A 9,198-nucleotide genomic window follows, 5' to 3' on the forward strand; every position below is an offset into this window, starting at 1 on the left:
ATCAAATTTCGACCTTGTGCGCCGCTGACGTTTAGGCGATGATTTGTTTTGAAATATCATAGAGTACATTTGTTATATAGCCTTATTTAGACACGAGAATTTCGGTTTTTTTGATAATCTATACTCATGAATGATGGCTATCACACCTACACAGGAAAAACATCTTAATCGGAACAAAATTTCCTGTCCAGGTTAAAAAAATCTTTATGACATGAAATACACAGATAAATAACACTTCTTTACGCTTTGTTTTTCCAAATTCTGTGGACGTAGACCCAGACCTAGGGCTGGGAGATTGTGTTGTTATGGTAATAAGATGATGTTTGCTGTGACTATGACACTTTAGGTTGTATGTTTGTTAAATAGTTTATTTCGTCTTAATGTGCCTTGTTTCCCGGAAAAATAAACGTTCTCGTGGGAAATTCACGCGGGCGAAGTCGCGGGCAAAAGCTAGAATTATATAAATAGCTATAACATTTGGACTCGAAAAGAAAATTTTTTTCGCGCAACGTGCCTATTTTATCGTTTTTGAATTATCTCATCTCGCTCTGGCTCATTCAGGATATCGATCCTGCAATCGCCATTTGCGAAAGCTTGCTAGATCAAAATTCTGACGCTGCGATATCACGACTCGGCTTTTGTCCCGAGAGATTGCATCTAGTACTTACAGTCGTTTATGATATTATATTAGGTATAGATTCTTTGTTACCTACCTCTCTTACTATGGTTATATTATTACACTATGCTTTACCATATTTAAATTAGATACGATTGGAAGACAGTCTGACAAAATAGAATGTCGAAGAAAAGCGGGTCCTGGCCGCTTGTTTTTCTATTTTTCCGTTTTTCTAACCAGGAAAATGCATTCTTTAGACCATGTCATCCTTAACAGCACTACCTACTTAGGTTTATGGTATGGAATTAGTAGGTACTTCGTATTATCTAGTATATATATATATATATTAAGTTTCATGGCTCCATCGTTCGCCAAGACGCTGATTTTGCCAACGTCAAGGTTGAGATTGACACGGAATATAATATGTTCTAATATCAATATTGAAACATGGTTCTGTGTGTAATCTAAAATATAAGAGTTACTAAATCCATGGTTTGTGGTTTGCTCCCTTCTGCCAGTGTGTCAGGTGGAATTCTATTAACTGTAGTGAATTAGTGCATTTACCATGGAATTAGTAGGTACGTTGTACGAAGTACTTACTAAATCCATGGCATTTACTAGTAACTATGATAATAATCTTTACAATATTCCGTCATACGACAGCCGCCATTTTCCTGACTCGTCTCCCTCTCGCAGTGCCGGGTTTGGCATGACTAGCGCCCTGGGCAAAATTTCAACGTAACACCACACAAATTATCAAATTAAAAAATGATGTTATTTTACAATTTGAACTGATTGATTAGCCAATCAATCGATCAGTACCTTACTAGGTACTATTGTACTCCTAGATATTTACCAATATTGACAGACAATAATGTCAATAAGTAATTATATAATTTTTAAGAGCGACCTAAAAAAGCTTATTCACAGTGACAAACGCTCGTTATTTTGTACTCAGCCTACCACCAATTTAATGTGCCCTGAGCGGTTCCCTGGCCTGGTCCATGTCTCCCGCCTCTACTGCCTCCCCGACAGCGCCAGGGGTATGCTTCGCGAGATTAGAACCGAAAGTAGCAAGATATATGGGTTTACGCCAGGGCTCAAACGGGGCGAAATGGTCTTGTTTTTTTTCTTCTTGTAATTTTTAATATTATTTATTTTATTACGTTTTTATAAGTACATAGATACATAAAGTGTCTCACACCATATTGTGACAAATCCGTTTGCTCTTTGCTGTAAATCAATTTCGATTTGCTGGCGGCATAATTGAAACTCACAGAATAGGTATGTATGCAATGCACAAAACCACAGCATTTTAAACCTTTTAAATGGACACGTAAATAACGTAGTTATGTAATTATTACGTAAGTTTTGTTACCATTAATTGTCTAAAAATTTCATTTGAGATAATTCCCGTCTTAAATACCTTCTTATAACTTATGACTCCTTTGTAAAGGGTGCAATAATGCTTGTTGTCACATTTGTCACATGCTCATGGATTTAATAAGTACTTCATATAGATTTAATAAGTACTCCATATAGATTTAATAAGTACTTCGTTGGACGGAGTACCTACTAATTCCATGCACATGCTATATAACCGTCTGCTGTTCAGTTTTTTATATAAGTATAAAACATATCCCACTGCTGATGGTCGGAGATTTCGACAAGAGATGGATGTATACGACTAAGGACAAGAAGAAAGAAGAATAGGGAGTGGGGAGGCTTTTGTAGTTTCTTAATGGAACAAAATAAAATGTTCGTTTGCGTCCAGGCGTTTCAATGGCCACAAATGTTTTAGCCAGGCGCGAACCCATTTATGATTGGATGTGAGAATTCAATAAGCATGTATAAGGCAGTACGTTTATTTTATCATTTTTCTGCGCCAAAGCGTCGGAACGTTGAGTGTATATGTTATGGTTATAGCTAAAAGTTATTTATATGGTAAACACTTCTTTTTGATTGTTATGTTTGTTTATTTAAAGTCTGATGCACAAAATGAAAAAAGAAAATAATGTAGGTAATTATAAGTAATTAAAGGTAATTATAAGTGTTCACAACCTATTATTTTAATCGATGTATCACAGTTTCGACTGACCATTGGTTCGAGCGTTCGCTTGACCGAAAAGCCATTGGGGCGATGTGACACTCGATGGACAGGACCATCGCCCCAATGGCTCTTCGGTCAAGCGGAAGCTCGAACCAATGATCAGTCGAAACTGTGATACATCGATGACATGGAACATCGGCAACCCGGAGGCTCGAGCCAACGGTTTCGATGAACCAGCCATCGGGCACACGGCTTTCGAAATCATGCAGCAAACCCAGACCTTCACAGGCACGTTTCAAGTCATATTCGAAATTAATAATTCAATCGGTGAATTATGATAATGAACTTTATTGCACCAAAACCTCGTCAATGCAAGATAACATTTATAGTGGCGCTAGTATCTTCACATAATGTTGCCAAATTATGGAACACGGATAGTTCTAATTCTGGTCACCAGACGAGACATGTTTATGACACTGTAAGCCCGTTTGCTGGACAGGCTGAAGATTGGTCTCGTAAAATGCCACCGTCTTACTCGTATCAGCCATCGGAGGGAGGGCCAGGGAACCAGCGCATTGGATTTTCATTGATTTTCAGTACGTGATATTATTACGGTAATTTAAATAAATAAATATATATGGACTATATCACACAGATTTAGTTAGCGTCAAAGTAGGTTCGAGATTTGTGTTATGGGATACTAACTCAACGATTATATATTTTATAAAATATACAATGATAGATAAACATCTAAGACCCAGGTCAATGTGAAAAAGGGGATCTGTCAACTTGACCTGGCCGAGGATCGAACCCTGGACCCTCCAGTGTCAGGCATGATGATCATTACGCCACAGGGTCGTGAAAAGTTCGTAGGTATTAAATTATTAACAAAAAAAAATCTGAATCTTCATCGTAATGTCCTAGCTTCCTCTGCGTTCATAATTCTAGTCGTGCGTACTTGTTTAGCACGACTAGACACTTATATATATGTTTATGTCTCCAGTTACATCGCCTTTTTAATAACCCGATACGGAGTCCGTACAGTTCCGTGCTAAGGGCACATATAAACCGGCCAGCTACTATGTCGTCGTAAAATTGATCCGACGAATGCGAGCTTACCCAGTGGATTTCCCGCGCTTTTATCGGTCAGCTCTGACGTTATATTTATTTGACGATATTAATTTGACTTCAGTTATTTTCACGGAGGATTTTGAAATGTTATTACGCTTTTTTTTTCATTTCCTTTCATTGTAACGTCGCGAAGCCCAGAAATAAATAGTTCTTTTAATTTAGAAAACTCCACTGTAATTTTACGACAAGCCACCACAATCACGAAGGATATGTAGCGGTCATTTTCTAAGGTTGAACTATACGCCCCAACGTAGTTGGAAAATTACTAAGTATTATTCGTGAAAGTTGTTTTTTAATATAATGTATTTAATTGATTTCTAAAAAGGTTATGCTATCATGCAAATATATAGTTAGACTACAGTTATAGGTATTTTAACAACATTGAAGTGTTCTTATTGTAAGTTAGACGTTCTAACAAAAGGCATATACACCAACCGCCAATAAAAACCACAGACAAAGATAACCCACTAAATACGTAACACTCAGTCTATTTTATAGTCGGGTAGAAAAGAAAACAAAAATGAATCCCAAGTGAAGCCACTTACGGCCCATTCGAGGTCGGACCCTATTTATACTGAGCCCAGGGGCCCCTAGGGCCGGTGATTAGACCAACAAGGGCTCTTATGGACCTGCTAAATTATTGAGATCCGTGTACTTTGGTTGTAGTACGAGAGCCGGCGGCTAGTTGCCTAGTAGAAAATACTTTAAAATGAAAATTATTCTTTCAACTTTAATTGCATACATTGCAAATAGTATGCTAATATAAAAAAAAAATTCTTCTTTTCGAGTGTGTTAATTGCTAACATTGGTGTCAGATTTTTTATTCAAGTCGCCTAAAGGACTTAACTTAAACTGTCAACCAGTGTGCAGGTTTCTTTACGTACCTACTTACGATAGTTTCCTTCACCGGAATAGTAATTGGGCACCACCACCGCTTCAATAATAACAATGGTAATGGAGTACCAATCTGATGATTATTATTAAAATAAAATAACAATCAACTATTGCTAGATTGTCACATGTCACCATTTTTGAAATATCTAATTGTCTGGTCTATTACATTTTTGTCGTTGATGAGATAGTTTGTCCGGTCACTTGAATTGATTCACTCTTTTTCTTTCTTCCTTAGCCCTTGAGCTACAGCGCTCATGGTTCGCGTTCCTACTATTTCGTGTCCACTGGTTATCAGACCTTGAGTTGATATTTTAATTAAAAAATGGCCGGTCAGATCTTGGACTAACTGTGGCTTATTGTTTTCTGTTTCTTATTGTATGATTTTACCCTCTCTTGGGTCATTTGTGTCGAGATATTTTATGGAAAATAAGTAAGCACTGACGATTAGTTCTATTAGTATATATAGTAGAGTATAGCACCTATTTGCATAGTTTCAGATTTCGTTTTTCTAATATAATTGTACTACTATTTTGTTATTTTTCTGTACAATAAGTATAAATTAGTGGCCATTACTTAGATAAAAGAATGGTCCCTTATGTAGGTATTATATATAACCTATATTGGTTCAAAAGTTGCTTAAGATACACAAAAATAAACAATGCGTTCTAATTTATTTTTAAGTACATATATTTAATGAGCGTCTTCTCGGTTTCTTTATTTTATTTATTTATTTATCATTTATTCGCACAAAATATGGCACAGAAAGATGTTCATGAAAGATGAAAGATTCTTCCACAGCCAAAGTCTATAGAGCGCCGGAGCGTAGCCCTGGATCCGTCTTGCTACTTTTTTCCTGACTTCGCACGGTTTTATTAAGTAAGTACATGAACATTATTATTAACTAAAATAAATGAAAGCAAACTTATTTAATTAATGTGAATTAAAAAAACTTCTTAAGATTTAATATTTGCATTGCTTATTTTAATGTCAAAATATTACGTTAAACTAAGTCTTACTGAATTAATATAAAAAATTAACAAGTGCGTAACTAATTGAAAAAATATAAATGCAAGCATACGTCGTGTACTTACATAAATTTTATACTGAAAGATAATTTTATGGCATAAATGAGCTAGGTTTTAGGGCAATTCGTCGCTTGCACCGATGGCTCGGCGATAAAAATAATGAGTGTTGGATTATGTTTATTACGCAGTAACACGCCAGCAGAATAACCCAGTTATGATTATGTGCTAGGAAATTTATTCCCCGGTTCGTGTTTGACTAATTTGCCTAGAACATATTTCCATCAGGCTTGTATAAAATGTTTATAGTATAGTAGTATAGTATATAAATATGGTATGCGGATTCTTTATCTGTAGCCTGTAGCGTAGATGCTATATCTCAACATCGAGTAGATTCGCAGTGAGACGCAACTAACCAATCACAGCGCGCCATTGTGACGCAATGACAAAATGATTGGTTCGATTCGAATCGACTCGATATTGTGAAGTGAAATGTAAGAAAGCGGTCCCTGGGCTCTAAAGCTAACCGGCCGAGGAAGAAACTGGGAAAACGCTCAGAATGTAATGTACGCCATTCTGAGCGTTTTCCCAGTTCTTCATCAGCCGGTTAGCTTTGGAGCCCAGGGACCGCTTTCTTACTTTTTCGTCTCTATTTCGCACGGTGGAAGTACGTGATTACCTGGTAGTGAGCACACATTACACTTACAGGCCATGTACATTTTCTGTTTCTTGCACTTACATTTGTCACGACGCCCAGAGACCTGGGTTCAGCGATATAAGAAAAAACAATAGATTCGGCTGTCAATCCTCTTTCGGAATGCTGTTGTCGCCTTGATAGTTGCCTTGTTGTCGCCTCTCGAAGTTTATTCATTAGTTGCTTTGTACGACATCCACGTGAGGATATGGTGTGGTCCTACCCAATTTAAGGCGGGAACTGTACCCGCGACGAGAACCAAACGCCGTAATTAATGTATCCTCGGATACAATTTGATAGGTCAATGATGCGTTGCTGTCTTTTTAGGTAAGGAGTAGGAGTGAAATATGTATTCGATATTCATATCGAATCTATATGTAATTTTTTAATGACGATAACCTACAAAACAAAATTAAATGAAACGGCAATTCTTTGGAGTTAAAACGGCGATTAGTTGCTCAATTACTTTCAGAATTACGCACGATAAAGTATTATAGCGGTGATAAATATAAAATTAGTTTAATCGACTATAATTTATACATGACGTTCAAATTTATACTTACAGTCGTTATAATAAGGCAACTTTTGTATTGTGAATGGGTTTTGCAGATAAATAAAAGTTAGGATGTGTTCGCTAGCGATTTTCATATTTCCTTTGCTTTTGATGGATCTAAAGATACGCAAAAGTCAGCGGATAAGGATTAGTGGATCTTTGGAGACCATTTTTTCATGGCTCGTATTCTTCATCCATCAATAAGAAAGGCCTGTGCCCCAGCAGTGGGGACATTTATATGGCTGTTGATGACATAAAAAATAACAGATTTCTGTTGTAGACATATATTTAGAAGTCCATTTCAATTTCATAAAGTTATAATTATATTATACTAGCTGCGCCCCGGGGCTTCGCTTCCGTGGGAATTTCGGGGTAAAAGTACCCTATGTGTTATTTCAGGTTATGTTCTACCCATGTACCCAATTTCATAACAATCGGTCCAGTAGGTTTTGCGTGAAAGTGTAACAAACATACATACACACATCCGCACAAACTTTCGCTTTAGTAGGAGTAGTAATATTAGTTTACCTAAAAACTTAAGCACACATAAATAAGGAAATCATGAATACGAGTATAAATCAGTTCTGACACAAAGTCGCTATGAATTAAACGTAATTTATAATAGTTTTTTAACGCAATAAGTATTGTAAGTTTAACGTATTTGTCTGTGTATCCGTGAATCTGTCTGTGGCATCGCAGCTCCCAAACGGATGAACCGATTTTCGTTTAGTTTTTTTTTGTGTCATAGATAGTTTTATCCCGAGTGTTCTTCGCCATGTTTCATGGAAATCGGTTCAGCCGTTCAAAAGTTGTACCGAAATGAATATTGAAAGTCGGGGTTTTAACAAATAAATTTGTATAAATATTACTCCATATTATTTTGGCCTAGTCACTTTAGGGCGTCAAATTGTGTATTTGTATGTATGTATTAGCTGTATATGTGCGCATTGTGATATAGTGTAGATACAAGCACAGCTGCTAACTACCTCTCAGCTTATTTGTCTTTCTGTAGTTGAAAGGAGTTTTGCATACATTTTTTTGCATTGCGTTGAAAGGTTGCATTTGATAAGGATTTTTTTGATGTTTCAATTCATTTATTTATTACTTAGTTTTTGTCCGCAGCTTCGCCCACGTGAATTTCTCTGCGAAAGCGGAACAGACATGATTTTCATACAAACCTCCCCCGATGAAAGTGATTAAAAAAATGCCTATGTTAGAACGGAGGTCTTTAACTATAGTATACTGCTAAGGCCCCATCACTATAAACGGGGCGGGGGGCGCGCGCGGGGAAACACCGGCTGAGACGCGCGCGCCATATTCCCCTCCAACTAGTCGGTAAAAAGGATTCAGTACGCGCGCGTGAGTGCTTGATTAAAAATCAATTTTTCTATTTGGATGCGCGAAAGCGTGACCAAAAGTGGCGACCGTGAAGACAGGACAGTAAATATCGGATATGTGCACTTAAAACTGCAGTATCGATCGTAAAATCCCATCTTGAGGCCAACAACGCGACACACCCAAGCAGCTCCAACCGACGCCATTATTGCGACGCCGAAAAAATGGAACAAGATGGAAAAATACCATGTTGTGCATAGTGACAGGGGGTTCTTAATATCACTCCTCTAATCCCACGCTTCTCTCTTAATTTGTGTGAAGTGTCTAACTAATCTTTCCGTAAGTGAATTTCATCCATCATTGCTTCTTAACCTGCCACATACAGGTAAGCCTTTATTTATTATGCTCGTTAGGCATACAGAGCGCATTATACTGTATACCTAAGCAAAAATTGGTGTTAGTCTTGAAATTGCTATACCCAATCATCATAAAAGTACACCATACCTATTGTACATAGGTACGCTATAAAATATCGTTTCTTGCGCCTTCCGCCATCTTGTTATGCACGCTCAACGCACGCCAACGTCCACGCCGCATCTTGTGCACCGTGTGTTTATATAATACCTATTACTTCGAAATTGAATGTTTAGCACGGATTGAAATTGCTGATAACCTTTCGTGCACAAATTAATAAAGTGCCGACACTTGCGTTTCCCCTAATTTGGCTTTGCGTGGGTAAACATTTGCTTAGGTCCATACCTGCCTTATTCATTGGTGGCGCTATTTTTCTTTAAAAATGTCAACTTCTACGGATAAATCTGATGCTTCCAATTCTAATAATTCGCAACTCAAGGACTTGATTACCATTAGAGGTACTAAAAAAGGAGCTTTAACTAAATTTAA

Source organism: Plodia interpunctella, chromosome 25 (assembly GCF_027563975.2).
Source record: "Plodia interpunctella isolate USDA-ARS_2022_Savannah chromosome 25, ilPloInte3.2, whole genome shotgun sequence".
Classification (NCBI taxonomy): Eukaryota; Metazoa; Arthropoda; class Insecta; order Lepidoptera; family Pyralidae; genus Plodia; species Plodia interpunctella.